The sequence below is a fragment of the Heptranchias perlo genome, chromosome 42 (genome assembly GCF_035084215.1).
Source record: "Heptranchias perlo isolate sHepPer1 chromosome 42, sHepPer1.hap1, whole genome shotgun sequence".
Taxonomy (NCBI): Eukaryota; Metazoa; Chordata; class Chondrichthyes; order Hexanchiformes; family Hexanchidae; genus Heptranchias; species Heptranchias perlo.
This window is the reverse complement of record NC_090366.1, coordinates 13,975,143-13,998,235: the sequence shown is the minus strand read 5'-3', so window position 1 is coordinate 13,998,235 and position 23,093 is coordinate 13,975,143. Positions and strand designations below refer to the sequence as shown.

Genomic DNA, 23,093 nt, shown 5'->3' with positions numbered 1-23,093 from the left:
CCTGTCATAGCAGCAGGAGCTATTATTTAAGTCTTGCTGTTAGTGTTTATTTCAAAGGCTCCTCTGAGGCGATGATTCAGCAGAAAATGAGTCATCCAACTTTACAATCGCCTGACGTCGTCACATGCTGGCAACTTTTGACCCCCGTTGACTTGGGCAATATCAACAACTTGCAATTATACAGTGCCTTTTTAATGTAGTGAAACGTCCCGAGGCTCTTCACAGGAGCGATTAACGAGCAAAGATTTGAGACCGAGCCACCTAAGGAGATATTAGGACAGGCGAACAAAAGCTTGGTCAAAGAGGTAGGTTTTAAGGAGCGTCTTAAAGGAGGAGAGAGAAAGGCGGAGAGGTTTAGGGAGGGAATTCCAGAGCTTAGGGCCCAGGCAGCTGAAGGCACGGCCGCCAATGGTGGAGCGATGGGAATCGGGGGATGGACAAGAGACCAGAATTGGAGGAGCGCAGAGATCTCGGAGGGTTGTAGGGGCTGGAGGGGGTTACAGAGATAGGGAGGGGAGGTCGAGGGCCATGGAGGGATTTGAACACGAGGAGTCTTGGGGTATCTAATGCTGATACTCCTCGACAAGCACTGATCTCTCTCTCTGCCCCCCTCCCCCACCATGGGGCTTGTGGGGAATAATATGCGCCCCCCCCCAGGGCAGGGGCAGGCAGGATTTTACCTCTTGATCTCATTTATTGCTCGAGTCTCGTTGTGTTCTTGTCGGACTGGAGGAAAAGCTGTTCTGGGGAGTGTATGTACCGTCATGTAATAATAGCTGGGCGATGATGAGCTCTGTCTAGTCTCGCTTGCTCGCTCTCGCTCTCCCCCGGGCCCCCATTCCTCCCTCAACTGACCCCACAAGATGTTCTCACTGTTTGTCTCGTCGCTTGTAATGGGATCTTGCTGTGCGCAAAAAAAAAAGACTAGGCTCTCTCTGTCTCAGTTCATCTGCTGCTGAAACCCTCATCCGTGCCTTTGTTACCTCCAGACTCGACTATTCCAATGCTCTCCTGGCCGGCCTCCCATCTTCCACCCTCTGTAAACATCAGCTCATCCAAAATTCTGCTCCCCCGTATCCTAACTCTCACCGAGTCCCGTTCACCCATCACCCCCTGTGCTCGCTGACCTACATTGGCTCCTGGTCCGGCAACACCTCGATTTTGAAGTTCTCATCCTCATTTTCAAATCCCTCCATGGCCTCCTCGCCCCCCCTCCCTATCTCTGTGACCTCCTCCAGCCCCTACAACCCTCCGAGATCTCTGCGCTCCTCCAGTTCCGGCCTCTTGCGCACCCTTCGATTTCCATCGCTCCACCATTGGCGGCCGTGCCTTCAGCTGCCTGGGCCCCAAACTCTGGAATTCCCTCCCTCAACCTCTCCGCCTCTCTCTCTCCTCCTTTAAGACGCTCCTTAAAAACGACCTCTCTGACCAAGCTTTTGGTCACCTGTCCTAAAATCTCCTTATGTGGCTCGGTGTCTCATTTGGTCTAAATTCATTTTGTCTGTGAAATGCCTTGGGGTGTTTAACCAATGTTAAAAGACCTGTATTAATACAAGTTCTTGTTGCTTTTCAAAGTATGCCAGGGAGATGGATGAGATCTTTTCGTCACCTCCTTGTTACCCTGCATTGTACAAATAATGGCACAAAACTCCTTCAAAACACTTGTACCTTGGCTCAATGTTTCTCTCCACATCTGATCCACAGAACAATGCTCTCTTTGTTTCTGTGTTTCTGCTCTGGATGGGGCGAAGCTTCTCAAGCTACTGGTTGCTCTCTGGAATCTTGTGTCACCAGTCTGTCCTCCTCCTTGCACCTACATGGGGAGATTCTGTCTTCCCCCTCGGGCTGCCCAAGTTTGGAGAACAGTTGGGGGGCCGCTGGCATCGAAAACTTGGCGTCCAGATGCGTCCAGGGCGAGGCCTCGGACACTTGGTTGTAACCCAATCTTACCCTGGCAAGAATCAACGCCCTGTGGGGTAGGAAAAGAGAGAGTCATTCGATAATTTTCAGTCAGATGTTATCAGCATTAACCCTTTGATAACTGCCCACAGCCTGAGCTAAGTAATTTCGGTGGTTGGACCTATATTGGGGGAAGATGAAGACTCTCATTTCTATCGTGCCTTTCATGACCTCAGGACGTCCCAAAGTGCTTTACAGCCAATGAAGTCCTTTTTGAAGTGTGGTCACCGTTGTAATGTAGGAAACGCGGCAGCCAATTTGCGCACAGCAAGATCCCACAAACAGCACTGAGATAAATGTCAAGATCATCTGTTTTTTTTTAGTGATGTTGGTTGAGGGATAAATATTGGCCCCAGGACACCGGGGAGAACTCCCCCCTGCTCTTCTTCGAAATAATGGCTGTGGGATCTTTCATGTACACCTGAGAGTACACCTCCTCCCCCCTCCATAGACCTGAGCCCGATAATCCAGGCCAACGCTCCCAGCGCCGGTACTGAGGGAGCGCCGCACTGTCGGAGGTGCCGTCTTTCGGGTGAGTCGTTAAACCGAGGGCCCCGTCTGCCCCTCTCAGGTGGGACGTAAAAGATCCCACGGCCACTATTTCGAAGAAGAGCAGGGGGGAGTTCTCCCCGGTGTCCTGGGGCCGATATTTATCCCTCAACCAACATCACTAAAACCGATGATCTGGTCATTTATCACATTGCTGTTTGTGGGATCTTGCTGTGCGCAAATTGGCTGCTGCGTTTCCTACATTACAACAGTGACCGCACTTCAAAAACACTTCATTGGCTGTAAAGCGCTTTGGGACGTCCTGAGGTCATGAAAAGCACGATAGAAATGCAAGTTGTTCTTTCTTTCCCACACAAGATGGTAGCTGAGTTGGGTGAAAGACATCAGAAACGTGATCCGCAGTGCTCCCTTCTGGCCGAAGCCTGCAATTGCACCGTTACCGCCAGATGTTTACATACAGGATTCCCATTCTATATGTTCATACGGGCAGGTTCAATGTTAAATGCCAACATGACCAGAAAATCGTGACAGCAGGACGTCGGACGATGTTTTAAGGGAATTGGTTGGCCTGTTCTCACTGGAAAAAGAGAAGGCTGAGCAGTGATATGATTGGGTGTTTTTAGGATTCGAAAGGGACCAAATTTCAACCTTGACCAGTAGAACCAAAGGACACGGCCCGCACTTGAAGGGGAGGAAACTCAAAGCTAATCTGTGGAAGCAATATTTCAGTGAGTGAGTGGTCAATCTCTGGAACAGGCTCCCTGGGAAGAGGGTCAAAACAGTTAGTATTGATTTGATTCAAGTACAAATTAGACCGACTTCTCTCGAATATTTTGGGACACAGTCGATGAGTAATTGGAGCCGTGACGTGGTGAGTGTGACGGGCTCAGGAGGAACAGGTGACTTTGGACCTCTGGCTCCCAAAGCTCTCCACCACTGGGGGGGGGAGGGTTTCCCTTGCCTCATGTCTGGGGCCGTTGTAGACTCATTGATAAGAGATTAATGGCCACAATTAGTCAACGCCTAATTATCATTACATCAGGCGACTAGCAGAATGGTAGAGGGTGGAGAATTCGATGGATCTTGTTCCTTTTGCATCCAGCCGTTCCTCCGTTCCAAAGGGAAATTTCCAGAGTGACTCAGTAAGATATTTAGTCTTCTGTTTCTGGTATTCCCCCCCGTCCAATCTTGGTTAGTCCACTCTTGGAGCACTGTGCACCATTCTGGTCTCCATATACCTTGGTTAGACCACACTTGGAGCACTGTGCACCATTCTGGTCTCCATATACCTTGGTTAGACCACACTTGGAGCACTGTGCACCATTCTGGTCTCCATATACCTTGGTTAGACCACACTTGGAGCACTGTGAACAGTTCTGGTCTCCATATACCATAGTTAGACCACATTTGGAGTATTGTGCATAGTTCTGGTCTCCATATACCTTGGTTAGACCACACTTGGAGCACTGTGAACAGTTCTCGTCTCCATATACCATAGTTAGACCACATTTGGAGCACTGTGCACCATTCTGGTCTCCATATACCTTGGTTAGACCACACTTGGAGCACTGTGAACAGTTCTGGTCTCCATATACCATAGTTAGACCACATTTGGAGTATTGTGCATAGTTCTGGTCTCCATATACCTTGGTTAGACCACACTTGGAGCACTGTGCACAGCTTTGGTCTTCATATTATAAAAAGGATATAGAGGCACTGGAGAAGGTGCAAAAAAGATTCACAAGGATAATATCAGAACTGAGAGGTTATAAACTATCAGGAAAGGCTGAACAGGCTGGGGCTCTTTTCTCTAGAAAAGAGAAGGCTGAGGGGTGACCTGATGGAGGTCTTTAAGATTATGAAAGGGTTTGATAGGGTAGACGTAGAGAAGATGTTTCCACTTGTGGGGGAGACTAGAACTAGGTGCCATAAATATAAGATAGTCACTAATAAATCCAATAGGGAATTCAGGAGAAACTTCTTTACCCAGAGAGTGGTGAGAATGTGGAACTCGCTCCCACAAGGAGTAGTTGAGGTGAATAGTGTAGATGGATTTAAGGGGAAGCTGGATAAACACATGAGGGAGAAAGGAATAGAAGGATATGGTGATAGGGTGAGATGGAGTAGGGAGGGAGGAGGCTCGTGTGGAGCATAAACACCGGGATAGACCAGTTGGGCCTGTTTCTGTGCTGTACATTCCATGTAATTCTGTGTCCAGGTGCAGACGGTACAGCCTCGAGCGAGGAGAGGCCCCCGTTGAGCAAGGTCCTGGAGGGAAGGCCAACTCTCCAGAGGCAGCACGTCATGCAGGAGGATGGGGGCAAAAGAAGCTGGATTGTCCCTTGGGTCAGATGACATGAGCAACATTTGAGCCAAGGTGTAAGTGCAGGCATGAATATTAAGGGGTGATTTGGTCGAAATTTCCAAGGTATTAAGGGGAACTGATAGGGTCGACAGAGAGAGACTATTTCCGCTGGTTGGGGAGTCTCGGACAAGGGGACACGGTCTAAAAATTAGAGCCAGACCTTTCAGGAAGAAACACTTCTACACGCAAAGGGTGGTGGAAGTTTGGAACTCTCTTCCGCCAATGGCGGTTGATGCTCGCTCAATTATTAATTGTAAATCTGAGATTGATAGATTTCTGTGAACCAAAGGGGTATTAAGGGATATGGGGCTAAGGCGGGTATATGGAGTTTGGTCACAGATCAGCCATGATCTCCCTGAATGGCGGAACAGGCACGAGGGGCTGAATGACCTCCTCCTGTTCCTATGGGCATTGTGCCATGATTCATAAGGGCAGCTCGGTGATGCACGTCCAACACAGTTCGACGGGCGTGAGAACATAAAACGAAATCACTCCTCGAGCAAACTTGGCCGAGGAAACTCTCTTTTTCCACTCCGTATATTCCTTTGTCTCAATTCCAAGATGCAGTGGGTGTGACGCCAAGGCCGCAAATGAATTGCTTTTTAGCTAAGCATTACCTTCGAGTGTACCTCTTAGGAACAGGAGGAGGCCATTCAGCCCCTCGAACCTGTTCCCCATTCAATTAGATCGCGTCTGATCTGTATCTTAACTCCATTTACCCGCCTTGGTTCCGTAACCCTTAATCCCCTCACCCAACAAAAATCGATCAATCTCAGTTTTGACATTTTCAATTGACCCCCGGCCTCAGCTTTTTGGGGGGAGAGAGTTCCAGATTCCCACTCCCCTTTGTGTGAAGAAGTGCTTCCCGACATCACCCCTGAACGGCCTGGCTCTAATTTTAAGGTTCTGCCCCCCTTGTTCTGGACTCCCCCCACCAGAGGAAATAGTTTCTCTCTATCGACCCTATCGAAACCTTTAATCATCTTAAACCCCTCGATTAGATCACCCCTTAATCTTCTACACTCGAGGGAATACAAGCCCAGTCTGTGCAACCTGTCCTCGTAATTTAACCCTTTTAGCCCCGGTATCATTCTGGTGAATCTGCGCTGCACCCCCTCCAAGGCATTGGCCTCAGACACAGTGACCAGAACTGAACGAAGTATCTCCAGGTGGTGTCTGACAGGGCATTTGGTTTAACGTCTCTTCGGATGTGCGGTCGCTGCTGAGTAGCAGCGAGTCTGGGAGGGGTTGAATGTTTTGCTTTGAATGAGCTACAAGAACCCATGCGTGCCCAGTAACGACCAAGAGGGGAAAGGTGTGAAGAGCAGATAAGCAGCTGGCCGCATGAGGGAGATGGTTCCTGAAACCACTTCACCTCCTCCCTCCGAGCCTCCTCACAGCTCCCATGGGCGCTGACTCTTGCTTGTGTGAGCGTTTGCTCACAGCCTGGATCGTTGCCGGACTATTTGACTGCAGGAGGCTCAGGGCTAAGTCTGATCCCTTTGTCGATGGGCACCAGCAGCTCTCTGAAACTTTGCCTACAGTGGCCATTTTTCATCTGAGAGTCTGGGCAGGGAGATAATTGACCCTGGAGGGCGACTAGGCCGAGACCTGGTTCATGTCTTCACCCAGCTCTACACGTTGGGAGTGAATGGGAAGGGGTTTGGTCCATTGGGATTCTAGATAATGGGAGTGAATGGGAAGGGGTTTGGTCCATTGGGATTCTAGATAATGGGAGTGAATGGGAAGGGGTTTGGTCCATTGGGATTCTAGATAATGGGAATGAATGGGAAGGGGTTTGGTCCATTGGGATTCTATACAATGGGAGTGAATGGGAAGGGGTTTGGTCCATTGGGATTCTGTACAATGGGAGTGAATGGGAAGGGGTTTGGTCCATTGGGATTCTACACAATGGGAGTGAATGGGAAGGGGTTTGGTCCATTGGGATTCTGGACAATGGGAGTGAGTGGGAAGGGGTTTGGTCCATTGGGATTCTGTACAATGGGAAGGGATTTGGTCCATTGGGATTGTGCACAATGGGAGTGAATGGGAAGGGGTTTGGTCCATTGGGATTCTATACAATGGGAGTGAATGGGAAGGGGTTTGGTCCATTGGGATTCTGTACAATGGGAGTGAATGGAAGGGGTTTGGTCCATTGGGATTCGATACAATGGGAGTGAATGGGAAGGAGTTTGGTCCATTGGGATTCTGTACAATGGGAGTGAATGGGAAGGGGTTTGGTCCATTGGCATTCTGCAAATTGGGAGTGAATGGGAAGGGTTTGGTCCATTGGGATTCTATACAATGGGAGTGAATGGGAAGGGGTTTGGTTCACTGGGATTATGTACAACGGGAGTGAATGGGAAGGGGTTTGGTCCATTGGGATTCTGCACAATGGGAGTGAATGGGAAGGGGTTTGGTCCATTGGGATTGTGTACAATGGGAGTGAATGGGAAGGGGTTTAGTCCATTGGGATTCTGTACAATGGGAGTGAATGGGAAGGGGTTTGGTTCACTGGGATTGTGTACAATGGGAGTGAATGGGAAGGGGTTCGGTCCATTGGGATTCTGTACAATGGGAGTGAATGGGAAGGGGTTTGGTTCACTGGGATTGTGTACAATGGGAGTGAATGGGAAGGGGTTTGGACCATTGGGATTCTATACAATGGGAGTGAATGGGAAGGGGTTTGGACCATTGGGATTCTATACAATGGGAGTGAATGGGAAGGGGTTTGGTCCATTGGGATTCTATACAATGGGAGTGAATGGGAAGGGGTTTGGTTCACTGGGTTTGTGTACAATGGGAGTGAATGGGAAGGCGTTTGGTGCATTGGGATTCTGTACAATGGGAGTGAATGGGAAGGGGTTTGGTTCACTGGGATTCTGTACAATGGGAATGAATGGGAAGGGGTTTGGACCATTGGGATTCTATACAATGGGAGTGAATGGGAAGGGGTTTGATTCACTGGGATTCTGTACAATGGGAGTGAATGGGAAGGGGTTTGGTCCATTGGGATTCTGTACAATGGGAGTGAATGGGAAGGGGTTTGGTCCATTGGGATTCTATACAATGGGAGTGAATGGGAAGGGGTTTGGTCCATTGGGATTCTGTACAATGGGAGTGAGTGGGAAGGGGTTTGGTCCATTGGGATTCTGTACAATGGGAGTGAATGGGAAGGGGTTTGGTCCATTGGGATTGTGTACAATGGGAGTGAATGGGAAGGGGTTTGGTCCATTGGGATTCTATACAATGGGAGTGAATGGGAAGGGGTTTGGTCCATTGGGATTCTGTACAATGGGAGTGAGTGGGAAGGGGTTTGGTCCATTGGGATTCGATACAATGGGAGTGAATGGGAAGGGGTTTGGTCATTGGGATTCTGTACAATGGGATGGTGAATGGGAAGGGGTTTGGTCCATTGGGATTCTGTACAATGGGAGTGAATGGGAAGGGGTTTGGTCCATTGGGATTCTGAACTTATATGTCGGCAGGTGTTCATCAGGGTCTTCAATGTGTTCTTTCTTCTCAGACGAATGCATTTACGGCAGACCTGGTGCCCAGTTGGTTAACCCGTGCCCGAAAGCACCAGATGTACCAGCGATTGCCTCACCCTGTGCCTATCCAGTATGCGCCCACGGACCAGCGCGGCTATTCCTTCGACAGGCCGTGGTAACGCCACGTAGCGACACTTCCTCCTCGACGGCTGCATCAAATCGCTCGCAATCGGAACGCAGGCCCCGAAAAGCCTCACGACCAGAGAGAGGGGAAGGCCGCTGGCGAGCGATTTTTTTTTTTAATATATATATATATATATAAAAAGATAAAACTGGTTCGACCTCGACTCTCGAGATCCAAAGGGATGTTTCGGGGAGCTGTGGTCAGCTGAAGACAGAAGAGGAGACCCACAGCAAAAGCCAACGTGGGGGAAGACTGGTTTATTTATCCACTGTCAAAGCGAGCGGAACGGGACAGGACGGACGGAACATGCTGGCGAAACTCCCGGCCAAAGCACGCTACCTCATGCTCTTCCTCTCTGTGCAGCTGATGGTGATGGTGGTGCTGTACAGGAGGGGTCCCGGCGGAGAGTGGCCCACATCGTGGAGGTGCTGTGGTACGGGGGGAGCTCCCCCTTGGCCAACGCCCACAACACCTCCCGAGTTGGAGACGTTTACTTGAACCTGAGTCTCATCGTGCGGCCCCCTTCTCGGAGAGGACCAGCTGCCGTACTGCCCGAGGGTCTCGCCGTATCTAGGTAACCGAGGGGATGGGAGTGGGGGGGAGGGGCGGGGAGCTTCTTGGTAATGGATGGGAGGAAATGACTGTGTTCCCCTCCTCCTTCCTCCGTCCCCCCCCCTCCCTCCTCCTTCCTCCGCCCCCCTCCCTCCCTCCTCCTTCCTCCGCCCCCCCCCTCCCTCCTCGTTCCTCCGCCCCCCCTCCCTCCTCGTTCCTCCGCCCCCCCCTCTCTCCTCCTTCCTCCGCCCCCCCCTCCCTCATCCTTCCTCCGCCCCCCCTCTCCCTCCTCCTTCCTCCGCCCCCTCCCCTCCACCTCCCTTCCTCCGCCCCCCCTCCCTCCTCCTTCCTCCGCCCCCACCCCTCCCCTCCTCCTTCCTCCGCCTCCCACTCCCTCCTCCTTCCTCCGCCCCCCTCCCTCCTCCCTTCCTCCGCCCCCCCTCCCTCCTCCTTCCTCCGCCCCCCCTCCCTCCTCCTTCCTCCGCCCCCCCTCCCTCCTCCTTCCTCCGCCCCCCCTCCCTCCTCCTTCCTCCGCCCCCCCTCCCTCCTCCTTCCTCCGCCCCCCCTCCCTCCTCCTTCCTCCGCCCCCCCTCCCTCCTCCTTCCTCCGCCCCCCCCTCCCTCCTCCTTCCTCCGCCCCCCCCCTCCCTCCTCCTTCCTCCGCCCCCCCTCCCTCCTCCTTCCTCCGCCCCCCCCTCCCTCCTCCTTCCTCCGCCCCCCCCTCCCTCCTCCTTCCCTCCGCCCCCCCTCCCTCCTCCTCCCCGCCCCCCTCCCTCCTCCTTCCTCGCCCCCCTCCCTCCTCCTTCCTCCGCCCCCCTCCCTCCTCCTTCCTCCGCCCCCCCTCCCTCCTCCTTCCTCCGCCCCCCCTCCCTCCTCCTTCCTCCGCCCCCCCCTCCCTCCTCCTTCCTCCGCCCCCCTCCCTCCTCCTTCCTCCGCCCCCCCTCCCTCCTCCTTCCTCCGCCCCCCCTCCCTCCTCCTCCTCCGCCCCCCCTCCTCCTCCTTCGCCCCTCCTCCTTCCGCCGCCCCCCCTCCCTCCTCCTTCCTCCGCCCCCCCTCCCTCCTCCTTCCTCCGCCCCCCCCTCAAATGGCTAAATATCATGTGCCAGTCTAGAATAGTTGGGCTGTTCGACCAAGACAGAAAAAGAGTATTCCCATTTCTACAGTGTCTTTCACCACCTCAGGACGTCCCAAATGTCTCTCTCTCTCTCTCTCTCTGTCTCTATCTCTCTCTCTCTCTGTCTCTATCTCTCTCTCTCTCTGTCTCTCTCTCTCTCTCTCTCTCTCTGTCTCTCTCTCTCTCTCTCTGTCTCTCTCTCTCTCTCTCTGTCTCTCTCTCTCTCTGTCTCTCTGTCTCTCTCTCTCTCTCTCTGTCTCTCTCTCTCTCTCCCTCCGTCTCTCTCTCTCTATCTCTCTCTCTCTCTGTCTCTCTCTCTCTCATCTCTCTCTCTCTCTGTCTCTCTATCTCTTTGCCCTTGCCTCCGCCCCACCCCACCCGGTCTCTTCCTTTTCTCTCCATCCCTTCATCCATATTTTCGGAGAGAATGTTAATGTGCGTAGCCGCATTTTATCAATTGTGCAAACGATTAATTATTTTGCCAAGGAGCGCTGTGCTGTCGGAGGGTCAGTACTGAGGGAACGCTGCGCTGTCGGAGGGTCAGTACTGAGGGAGCGCTGCGCTGTCGGAGGGTCAGTACTGAGGGAACGCTGCGCCGTCGGAGGGTCAGTACTGAGGGAGCGCCGCACTGTCGGAGAGTCAGTACTGAGGGAGCGCTGCGCTGTCGGAGGGTCGGTACCGAGGGAGCGCTGCACTGTCGGAGGGTCAGGTCTCTGGAGTGGGGACTTGAACCCGCACTCCTTCTGACTTGGAGGCGAGAGAGACACTGCGGAGGACAGGGATAGACTTCAAGAGGATATAGACAGGCTGGTGGAATGGGCGGACATGTGGCAGATGAAATTTAATGCAGGAAGAATGAGGAGAGGCAATATAAACTGAAGGGTACAACTCTAAAGGGGGTGCAGGAACAGAGAGATCTGGGGGTATATGTGCACAAATCGTTGAAGGTGGCAGGACAGCTTGAGAAAGCGGTTAAAAAATCATAAGGGATCCTGGGCTAATTTATAAATAGAGGCATAGAGTACAAAAGCAAGGAAGTCATGACGTCCAGTTCTGGGCACCGCACTTTAGGAAGGTGTGAAGGCCTTGGAGAGGCTGCAGAAGAGATTTACCAGAATGATTCCAGGGATGAGGGACTTCAGTTATGTGGAGAGACTGGAGAAGCTGGATTGTTCTCCTTGAACAGAGACGGTTGAGAGGAGATTTGATCGAGGTGTTCAAAATCATGAGGGGTCGAGACAGAGTAGATAGAGAGAAACTGCTCCCATCGGCGGAAGGGTCAAGAACCAGAGGAATAGATTTAAGGCAATTGGCAAAAGAACCAAAGGTGACATGAGGAAAAACTTTTTTACCCAGCGAGTGGTTAGGATCTGGAATGCACTGCCGAGGGGTTGGTGGAGGCAGATTCAATCATGGCCTTCAAAAGGGAACTGGATAAGTTTTTTAAAATTCGTTCATGGGATGTGGGCGTCGCTGGCGAGGCCGGCATTTATTGCCCGTCCCTAATTGCCCCTTGAGAAGGTGGTGGTGAGCCGCCTTCGTGAACCGTTGCAGTTCGTGTGGTGAAGGTTCTCCCACAGTGCTGTTAGGAAGGGAGTTCCAGGATTTTGACCCAGCGACGATGAAGGAACGGCCGATATATTTCCAAGTCGGGATGGTGTGTGACTTGGAGGGGAACGTGCAGGTGGTGTTGTTCCCATGTACCTGCTGCTCTTGTCCTTCTAGGTGGTAGAGGTCGTGGGTTTGGGAGGTGCTGTCGAAGAAGCCTTGGCGAGTTGCTGCAGTGCATCCTGTGGATGGTACACACTGCAGCACGGTGCGCCAGTGGTGAAGGGAGTGAATGTTTAGTGTGGTGGATGGGGTGCCAATCAAGCGGGCTGCTTGATTGGCACCCCATCCACCACACTGTCGGAGGGTCAGTACTGAGGGAGCGCCGCACTGTCGGAGGGTCAGGTCTCTGGAGTGGGGACTCGAGCCCGCACTCCCTTCTGACTTGGAGGCGAGAGAGAGACTGCGGAGGACAGTGATAGACTTCAAGAGGATATGACAGGCTGGTGGAATGGGCGGACACGTGGCAGATGAAATTTAATGCAGGAAGAATGAGGAGAGGCAATATAAACTGAAGGGTACAACTCTAAAAGGGGTGCAGGAACAGAGAGATCTGGGGGTATATGTGCACAAATCGTTGAGGTGGCAGGACAGCTTGAGAAAGCGGTTAAAAAAGCATACGGGATCCTGGGCTTTATAAATAGAGCATAGAGTACAAAAGCAAGGAAGTCATGACGTCCAGTTCTGGGCACCGCACCTTAGGAAGGATGTGAAGGCCTTGGAGAGGCTGCAAAAGAGATTTACCAGAATGATTCCAGGGATGAGGGACTTCAGTTATGTGGAGAGACTGGAGAAGCTGGATTGTTCTCCTTGGAACAGAGACGGTTGAGAGAGATTTGATCGAGGTGTTCAAAATCATGAGGGGTCAAGACAGAGTAGATAGAGAGAAACTGCTCCCATCGGCGGAAGGGTCAAGAACCAGAGGACACAGATTTAAGGCAATTGCAAAAGAACCAAAGGTGACATGAGGAAAAACTTTTTTACGCAGCGAGTGGTTATGATCTGGAATGCACTGCCCGAGGGGGTGGTGAGGCAGATTCAATCATGGCCTTCAAAAGGGAACTGGATAAGTTTTTTAAAAATTCGTTCATGGGATGTGGGCGTCGCTGGCGAGGCCGGCATTTATTGCCATCCCTAATTGCCCTTGAGAAGGTGGTGGTGAGCCGCCTTCTTGAACCGCTGCAGTCCGTGTGGTGACGGTTCTCCCACAGTGCTGTTAGAGAGGGAGTTCCAGGATTTTGACCCAGCGACGATGAAGGAACGGCCGATATATTTCCAAGTCGGGATGGTGTGTGACTTGGAGGGGAACGTGCAGGTGGTGGTGTTCCCATGTTCCTGCTGCCCTTGTCCTTCTAGGTGGTAGAGGTCGCGGGTTTGGGAGGTGCTGTCGAAGAAGCCTTGGCGAGTTGCTGCAGTGCATCCTGTGGATGGTACACACTGCAGCCACGGTGCACCGGTGGTGAAGGGAGTGAATGTTTAGTGTGGTGGATGGGGTGCCAATCAAGCGGGCTGCTTGATTGGCACCCCATCCACCACACTGTCGGAGGGTCAGTACTGAGGGAGCGCCGCACTGTCGGAGGGTCAGGTCTCTGGAGTGGGCCTGCTGCTCTTGTCCTTCCTAGGTGGTAGAGGTCGCGGGTTTGGGAGGTGCTGTCGAAGAAGCCTTGGCGAGTTGCTGCAGTGCATCCTGTGTACTTGAAAGAAAAAATTTGCAGGGCTGCGGGGGAGCGGGACGAGCCGGATCGCTCTTGCAAAGAGCCGCACGGACTCGACGGGCCGGATGGCCTCCTTCCGTGCTGTAACCTTTCTATGATTCCACCCACTGAGACTTGTGTGTGTTTTTTTTTTGGTGGGGTCGGTGGTGGGGGGGTTACAGATTGCTTTGGCCTAGTGGAAAAGGCTTTGGAGTTTTGAAAGGCTTTCCATTCCCTCATCCCCAGGGGGCCCAATTCGAGTGAGTTTCCCCAAGGAGCTCACGATGGAGGAGGTTGCAGAGAAAGAACCCGTACGTGACGTCGGGCGGCAGGTATAAACCGCCCGATTGCGAGTCGCTCCACAGCACCGCCGTTATAATTCCGCACCGTAACCGTGAGCAACACCTCAAGCACTTGCTGTACTACCTGCACCCGTTCCTACAGCGACAGCAGCTCAATTATGGGATATACGTCATCCACCAGGTACCGAGGGGTTTGAGGCGCAAAGGGTCACGGGTGGGGCTTGCGACCGGAGGGGGCACGCGATGGGAAAGGAGGGGCCGGGGGGGGGTGGTGCGGTGGTGCCTGGGACTGGGCCGCACAGAGTACCCAGGGCCCAGGCTCCAGGGCCCACGTCCCCAGGGCTCCCAGGCCAGTCGGTGTCAAGTTATCTGTTCCAAAATGGGGCAGGGATTTTCTCTTCTCTTCGCCACCCTCCCCCACTTCTTGCATTCTTGTCTCCCCACCCACCCCCACCCTTCTTGCTCTCTTCTCCTTCCCCCCCTTCTTGCTCTCTTCTCTTTCCCCCCCCTTCTTGCTCTCTTCTCTTTCCCCCCCTTCTTGCTCTCTTCTCTTCCCCCCCTTCTTGCTCTCTTCTCTTCCCCCCCTTCTTGCTCTCTTCTCTTCCCCCCCTTCTTGCTCTCTTCTCTTCCCCCCCTTCTTGCTCTCATCTCTTCCCCCCCCCCCCCTTCTTGCTCTCTTCTCTTCCCCCCCCCTTCTTGCTCTCTTCTCTTCCCCCCCCTTCTTGCTCTCTTCTCTTCCCCCCCTTCTTGCTCTCTTCTCTTCCCCCCCCCCCACTTCTTGCTCTCTTCTCTTTCCCCCCTTCTTGCTCTCTTCTCTTCCCCCCCCTTCTTGCTCTCTTCTCTTCCCCCCCCCTTCTTGCTCTCTTCTCTTCCCCCCCTTCTTGCTCTCTTCTCTTCCCCCCCTTCTTGCTCTCTTCTCTTCCCCCCCCTTGCTCTCTTCTCTTCCCCCCCCCCTTCTTGCTCTCTTCTCTTCCCCCCCTTCTTGCTCTCTTCTCTTCCCCCTTCTTGCTCTCTTCTCTTCCCCCCTTCTTGCTCTCTTCTCTTCCCCCTTCTTGCTCTCTTCTCTTCCCCCCTTCTTGCTCTCTTCTCTTCCCCCCTTCTTGCTCTCTTCTCTTCCCCCCCCTTCTTGCTCTCTTCTCTCCCCCCCCCCCCCCACTTCTTGCTCTCTTCTCTTTCCCCCATTTTCTTGCTCTCTTCTCTTCCCCCCCCCTTCTTGCTCTCTTCTCTTTCCCCCCCCTTCTTGCTCTCTTCTCTTCCCCCCCCTTTTTGCTCTCTTCTCTTTCCCCCATTCTTGCTCTCTTCCCCCCCCCTTCTTGCTCTCTTCTCTTCCCCCCCCCCTTCTTGCTCTCTTCTCTTCCCCCCCCCCCCCTTCTTGCTCTCTTCTCTTCCACCCCCCCCCTTCTTGCTCTCTTCTCTTCCCCCCCTTCTTGCTCTCTTCTCTTCCCCCCCTTCTTGCTCTCGTTCTCTTCCCCCCCTTCTTGCTCTCTTCTCTTCCCCCCCCCTTCTTGCTCTCTTCTCTCCCCCCCCCCCTTCTTGCTCTCTTCTCTTCCCCCCCTTCTTGCTCTCTTCTCTTCCCCCCCTTCTTGCTCTCTTCTCTTCCCCCCCTTCTTGCTCTCTTCTCTTCCCCCCCCCCTTCTTGCTCTCTTCTCTTCCCCCCCTTCTTGCTCTCTTCTCTTCCCCCCCTTCTTGCTCTCTTCTCTTCCCCCCCTTCTTGCTCTCTTCTCTTCTCCCCCTTCTTGCTCTCTTCCTCTTCCCCCCCTTCTTGCTCTCTTCTCTTTCCCCCCCTTCTTGCTCTCTTCTCTTTCCCCCCCTTCTTGCTCTCTTCTCTTCTCCCCCCTTCTCTTCCCCCCCTTCTTGCTCTCTTCTCTTCCCCCCCTTCTTGCTCTCTTCTCTTTCCCCCCCCTTCTTGCTCTCTTCTCTTCCCCCCCTTCTTGCTCTCTTCTCTTCCCCCCCCCCTTTCTTGCTCTGTCTTTCCCCACCCCTCTCCACCTTTGGGACAGTTGGGGAGGGGGACCGAGGTGGAGAGGGGTGGGGAAAGACCGACGGTTTGACAGTTGCGACACTGACTCCACACTAACCTCACCATCCCTCTCTCCTCCTCCTCCTCCCCCTCCTCGCTCGGAACAGGCCGGGAATTACACCTTCAACCGAGCCAAGCTTCTCAATGTGGGATTCAAGGAAGCCATGAAGGAGGAGGACTGGGGCTGCCTCTTCTACCACGACGTGGACCTGATCCCCGAGGACGATCGCAATGTGTACGTGTGTGAGAAGAACCCCAAGCATGCGTCCATCGCCATGGACAAATTCGGATACAAGTGAGCAAAGCCTGTTACCCTCGGGGAGCGGGGTCGTTGATTGGATTTTGATTTCTGGCACCAGGAGTTAAGCGAGTCCGCCAATCCATGTCAACTTGTTAATCGACACCCCCCTCCCGCACCACTTCCTGCCTACCCGTTCCGCTGTTTATCACCTTCAGTGCGGCGCTCCCTCAGTGCTGTCGGAGGGTCGGTGCTGAGGGAGCGCCGCGCCGTCGGAGGGTCGGTGCTGGAGGGAGCGTCGCGCTGTCGGAGGGTCGGTGCTGAGGGAGCGCCGCACTGTCGGAGGGTCGGTGCTGAGGGAGCGCTGCACTGTCGGAGGGTCAGTACTGAGGGAGCGCCGCACTGTCGGAGGGTCGGTGCTGAGGGAGCACCGCACTGTCGGAGGGTCAGTACTGAGGGAGCACCGCACTGTCGGAGGGTCGGTGCTGAAGGAGCGCTGCACTGTCGGAGGGTCAGTACTGAGGGAGCGCCGCACTGTCGGAGGGTCAGTACTGAGGGAGCACCGCACTGTCGGAGGGTCGGTGCTGAGGGAGCGCTGCACTGTCGGAGGGTCAGTACTGAGGGAGCACCGCACTGTCGGAGGGTCAGTACTGAGGGAGCGCTGCACTGTCGGAGGGTCAGTACTGAGGAGCACACGCACTGTCGGAGGGTTGGTGCTGAGGGGAGCGCTGCACTGTCGGAGGGTCAGTACTGAGGGAGCGCTGCACTGTCGGAGGGTCAGTACTGAGGGAGCGCTGCGCTGTCGGAAGTGCCGTCTTTCGGATGAGACGTTAAACCGAGGCCCCGTCTGCCCCTCTCAGGTGGATGTAAAAGATCCCACGGCCACTATTGGACGAAGAGCAGGGGGAGTTCTTCCCGGTGCCCTGGGGCCAATGTTTATCCCTCAACCAACATCACTAAAAAAACAGATGATCTGGTCATTGATCACATTGCTGTTTGTGCGCAAATTGGCTGCTGCGTTTCCTAAATTACATCAGTGACCACACTTCACAAAGTACTTCATTGGCTGTAAAGCGCTTTGGGACGTCCTGAGGTTGTGAAAGGCCCGATATAACTTTGGTTGTAAAAACAGAGACAGATTATTATCTGAATGGAGATAGATTGGGAAAAGGGGAGGTGCAACGAGACCTGGGTGTCCTTGTACACCAGTCGCTGAAAGCGAGCATTCAGGTGCAGCAAGCAGTTAGGAAGGCGAATGGTATGTTGGCCTTCATTGCAAGAGGATTTGAGTACAGGAGCAGGGATGTCTTACTGCAGTTATAGGGGGCCATGGTGAGACCACATCTGGAGTATTGTGTGCAGTTTTGGTTTCCTTATCTGAGGAAGGATGTCCTTGCCATGGAGGGAGTGCAACAAAGGTTTACCAGACTGATTCCTGGGATGGCAGGACTGACGTATGAGGAGAGATTGGGTCGACTAGGCCTATATTCACTAGAGTTTAGAAGAATGAGAGGTGATCTCATCGAAACATATAAAATTCTAACAGGACGAGACAGGCTAGATGCAGGGAGGACATTCCCGATGGCTGGGGAGTCCAGAACCAGGGGTCACAGTCTCAGGATACGGGGTCTGCCATTTAGGACTGAGATGAGGAGAAATTTCTTCACTCAGAGGGTGGTGAACCTGTGGAATTCTCTACCACAGAAGGCAGTGGAGGCCAAGTCATTAGATGTATTCAAGAAGGAGATCGATATATTTCTTAATGCTAAAGGGATCAAGCGATATGGGGAGAAAGCGGGAACAGGGTACTGAGTTAGACGATCAGCCATGATCATTTTGAATGGCGGAGCAGGCCCGAAGGGCCGAATGGCCTACTCCTGCTCCTATCTTCCAAGTTTCGATAAATGCAAGACTTTTCCTCCCTCTCTCCCTCTCTCTCTCTCTCTCTCTCTCTCTCTCTCCCTCTCACTCTCACACTCTCTCTCACTCTCTCTCTCTCCCTCTCACTCTCACACTCTCTCTCACTCTCTCTCTCTCCCTCTCTCCCTCTCTCTCACTCTCACACTCTCTCTCTCTCTCCCTCTCCCTCTCACTCTCTCTCTCACACTCTCTCTCTCTCTCTCTCCCTCTCACTCTCTCTCTCTCTCTCTCTCTCTCCCTCTCACTCTCACTCTCTCTCACTCTCACTCTCTCTCTCTCTCTCCCCCTCTCCCTCCCCCTCCCCCTCTCACTCCCTCACTCCCCCCCCCCCCCCCCTCTCCCCCACCCCTGACCCCATGGGTCAGTACACTGCTGTCCCCCTCAATAAAGGAACAGCCACAAACAGCACCCCAGGGCAGCAGGGCGAGAGTGAGGGGGTGGGAGGTTGGGGTTGGGTCGGGAGGGCAGGGCAGGGTAGGGTGGGCGTTGGTGGTGTGTGGGTTCAGGGGGGTGGAGGGTGGAATCAAATTGCCAAAGGGCCTCCATCATCTGAGCGGGCCTTGTGGGTGGTGACCTCTCCTCTTTGCACTCTGCAGGTTACCGTACAGAAGTTACTTTGGCGGAGTTTCAGCCCTCACTCCGGATCAATACATGAAGATCAATGGATTCCCAAATAACTACTGGGGATGGGGGGGTGAGGACGATGACATCGCTTCCAGGTGGGTGAAGGCGCCTCGGGACTTTTTACCACGTTAAAGGCCCTGTATAAATGCACCTTGTTGAGGCAAATGCGAAGCAAGTCTCATCGCACAAAACGTCTAGGATCAGGGGGAGGCCATTCAGCCCCTCGAGCCTGTTCCCCATTCAATCAGATCATGGCTGATCTGTATCTTAACTCCATTTTCCCGCCTTGGTTCTGTAACCCTTAATCCCCTCACCCAACAAAAATCGATCAATCTCTGTTTTGAAATTTCCAATTGACCCCCGGCCTCATCAGCTTTTTTGGGGGAGAGAGTTCCAGATTCCCACTCCCCTTTGTGTGAGGAAGTGCTTCCTGACATCACCCCTGAACGGCCTGGCTCTAATTTTAAGGTTCTGCCCCCTTGTTCTGGACTCCCCCCACCAGAGGAAATAGTTTCTCTCTATCGACCCTATCGAATCCTTTAATCATCCTAAACACCTCGATTAGATCACCCCTTAATCTTCTACACTCGAGGGAATACAAGCCCAGTCTGTGCGACCTGTCCTCGTAATTTAACCCTTTTAGCCCCGGTTATCATTCTGGTGAATCTGCCCTGCCCCCCCTCCAAGGCCAATATATCCTTCCTGAGGTGCGGTGCCCAGAACTGGACGCAGTCTCTCCAGATGGGGGTCTAACCAGAGCTCTCTATTGTGGTATAAGTTCCACCCCTAGCGTCTAGGGTGATGCACTGATGTGGGTGGGATGCATCTTATACACTCTGCAGCAATGTTCGATTATTTTACTGAAGAAATACGATAGCTCGGGAGAAAGTGGAGAAGGTTAGAGCAAATTAAAAGATTCACAATCACTGTCGGGGGGAAAGACGAGAAGCAAAAAGGAAGAGAGGGATAGAATTGAAAAGCAGGGAAGTTATGTTAAACTTGTATAGAACCTTGGTTAGACCACACTTGGAGCACTGTGCACAGTTCTGGTCTCCATATACCTTGGTTAGACCACACTTGGAGCACTGTGCACAGTTCTGGTCTCCATATACCTTGGTTAGACCACACTTGGAGCACTGTGTACAGTTCTGGTCTCCATATACCTTGGTTTAGACCACACTTGGAGCACTGTGCACAGTTCTGGTCTCCATATACCTTGGTTTAGATCACACTTGGAGCACTGTGCACAGTTCTGGTCTCCATATACCTTGGTTTAGACCACACTTGGAGCACTGTGCACAGTTCTGGATTCCAAATACCTTGGTTAGACCACACTTGGAGCACTGTGCACAGTTCTGGTCCCCAGATTACAAAAAGGATATAGAAACACTGGAGAAAGTACAAAAAAGATTTTCAAGGATGATACCAGAACTGAGAGGTTATAACCATCAGGAAAGACTGAACAGGCTGGGGCTCTTTTCTCTAGAAAAGAGAAGGCTGAGGGGTGACCTGATAGAGGTCCTTAAAAATTATGAAAGGGGTTCGATAGGGTAGTCGCAGAGAAGATGTTTCCCCTTGTGGGGGAGACCAGAACTAGGGGTCATAAATATAAGATAGTCACTAATAAATCCAATAGGGAATTCAGGAGAAACTTCTTTACCCAGAGAGTGGTGAGAATGTGGAACTCGCTCCCACAAGGAGTAGTTGAGGTGAATAGTGTAGATGGATTTAAGGGGAAGCTGGATAAACACATGAGGGAGAAAGGAATAGAAGGATATGGTGATAGGGTGAGATGAAGCAGGGAGGGAGGAGGCTCGTGTGGAGCATAAACACCGGGATAGACCTGTGGGCCGAATGGCCTGTTTCTGTGCTGTAAATTCGATGTAATTTTATGTATCTGCTGTTTGCTCTGGGACTAATGCTGTCTCCCGTTGCTGGTTTTCCAGAGTCTATCTGAATGGGATGATGATTGTCAGACCTGCTGTGCAGGTTGGCCGATACAAGATGATCAAACATGACCACGACAAGGGAAACGAGGAGAACCCCAAAAGGTAACCGCCCACCCTCTGCCTCAGTAACCCTGCTCAATGAGGGCGCGATAGGGAAAACGGCGCATTGCCTGAGGGGCCGGGGTTAAGGTTTAGTGAAGACTATCTCACTGGTCAAGGGTTCGGAAGGAGGGATACCCATTGAAGAATGTCCCAGGACTTGAGGGTTAAAGGTGCAGATTAGTGAAGAATGTCTCATTAGTTAAGGGTTGGGGGAATGAAGATTAGTGAAGACTATCCTATTAGTTAAGGGTTGGGGGAATGAAGATTAGTGAAGACTATCCCATTAGTTAAGGGTTGGTGAGGAAGATGAGTGAAGACTATCCTGTTAGTTAAGGGTTGGGGGAATGAAGATTAGCGAAGACTATCCCATTAGTTGAGGGTTGGTGAGGAAGATTAGTGAAGACTATTCCGTTAGTTAAGGGTTGGTGAGGAAGATTAGTGAAGACTATCCCGTTAGTTAAGGGTTGGGCGAATGAAGATTAGTGAAGACTATCCCATTAGTTAAGGGTTGGTGAGGAAGATTAGTGAAGACTATCCCATTAGTTAAGGGTTGGTGAGGAAGATTAGTGTAGACTATCCCGTTAGTTGAGGGTTGGTGAGGAAGATTAGTGAAGACTATCCCATTAGTTAGGGGTTGGTGAGGAAGATTAGTGTAGACTATCCCGTTAGTTGAGGGTTGGTGAGGAAGATTAGTGAAGACTATCCCATTAGTTAGGGGTTGGTGAGGAAGATGAGTGAAGACTATCCCGTTAGTTAAGGGTTGGGTGAATGAAGATTAGTGAAGACTATCCCATTAGTTAGGGGTTGGTGAGGAAGATTAGTGTAGACTATCCCGTTAGTTGAGGGTTGGTGAGGAAGATTAGTGAAGACTATCCCATTAGTTAGGGTTGGTGAGGAAGATGAGTGAAGACTATCCCGTTAGTTAAGGGTTGGGTGAATGAAGATTAGTGAAGACTATCCCATTAGTTAAGGGTTGGTGAGGAAGATTAGTGAAGACTTTCCCATTAGTTAAGGGTTAGGGACACAGACAGAGTCCCATGAAGTCACTTCTCTTTCTTTCTGATCCCGCACCAGGTTCAACCTTCTGGCAAAGACTAAACGGTCCTGGAAGGAGGATGGAATGAACTCCTTGGAGTACCTTGTCCTGTCCAAGGACCACCTGCCACTGTACACCAACATCACCGTGGATATCGGCACCAGAAATGGTCTCCGGCATGGGACGTGAGTGCGGCTCGCCCCTGACCTCGGGCGGGCGGGCGAGGGGTGGGATGGGCGGGCGGGCGGGCATCGGAGAAGGAAGAGGAAGCCGAGAGACTTTCGGAACCTACGAGGCGAGCGAGCGAGCAAGCGCTTAAACACCGAGGTGGTGAAGATCTGGAGAGCGAGAAATTGTTTCTCTTTTTATGCAAACAAAAAAGAAAATCAAGATTTTTTTTTTAACCAAACACTTTATCACTGGACAATTTTGAGGCGAAAATTCACCAAATACCAGCAGCAAGATCTTGTTCACTGCGTTTGGATTTCTTGCGTTTTGATACCATCTGTTACACCTTGACTTGTTCCAGTGAGAATTCACCACAAAGGCCTCCCCTGTGTGGAATTGTGTTTCTCCCTTCCGAACGCAGAAAGGTCGTGCGTTACGGAGATCGGACGGGCCTTTGGGTTTATTTTTTTGTGTGTGTGTGTGTGTGTGTACGATAGCAATTTGTTTCAAAGGAAGAATGATCTGAATGGAGGGGAGGGGAAGGTTTTACCGGTGGTCGGTGGGTATCGTGCGGCAGCTTGACCTGACAGCTCGTCCTCCCTCCCTCCCTCCCTCCCTCCCTCCCTCCCTCCCTCCCTCCTCCTCTTCCCTCCTCCGGGATCCAGTGGGAGAATCGCCCTTTCTTTTGTGTGGCGGAATCTTCGATCTTTAACAATCCCCTTTTTCCAAATTCCGCTGCCGGGTTAAGCAGCGGCCAGTTTCCTCGGATTGAATTTCCAGCCGGGCTCTTCAATTCCGGGCCTGCGCGGCGGACAGAGCGATCTCGGCTCTTAACCACTGGAGCCACGCTCTGTCCGATTTCTCTTCGCCCTCCGATTTCCACCTCCCCACCCACTGCTCCCTAGTTCCCCCAGGCCGAGATAGGGCACTCTGCTGGACTCGGGCCTTCTATCTCCGCTCGCCCTGGTTTTTTTTTTAAAAGGGGCAAATTGCGGGCAAGTTGGGGTGGTGGGTGGGGGCTGGTCTGAGGGGAGAGGAGCCTCGCGTCTGTTCGGACAGCCGCTCGAGCGGAGTGATACAAACCGGTCAGGAACTACTTTTTTTGTTTACAGCTGCGGTTCGGCTCCAGTAGGTGGCGCTGTTGGCGTCGTTTAACGGGGGCAACGTCGCCACCTGCTGGCAGAATGGTTGCATTACACCAACGCCCCACCCCCCCCCCTCAACCCCAGGGCTGTTTCTCCCCCTCAATGTAATGTAG

The 23,093-nt window shown here is 52.7% G+C and overlaps 1 pseudogene; it reads left to right on the top strand.

Annotated features, from left to right (window-relative positions):
* The first annotated feature begins 150 nt into the window (after window positions 1–150).
* Window positions 151–21,892, top strand: LOC137306234 (beta-1,4-galactosyltransferase 3-like; annotated as a pseudogene).
* Window positions 21,893–23,093: the final 1,201 nt, after the last annotated feature.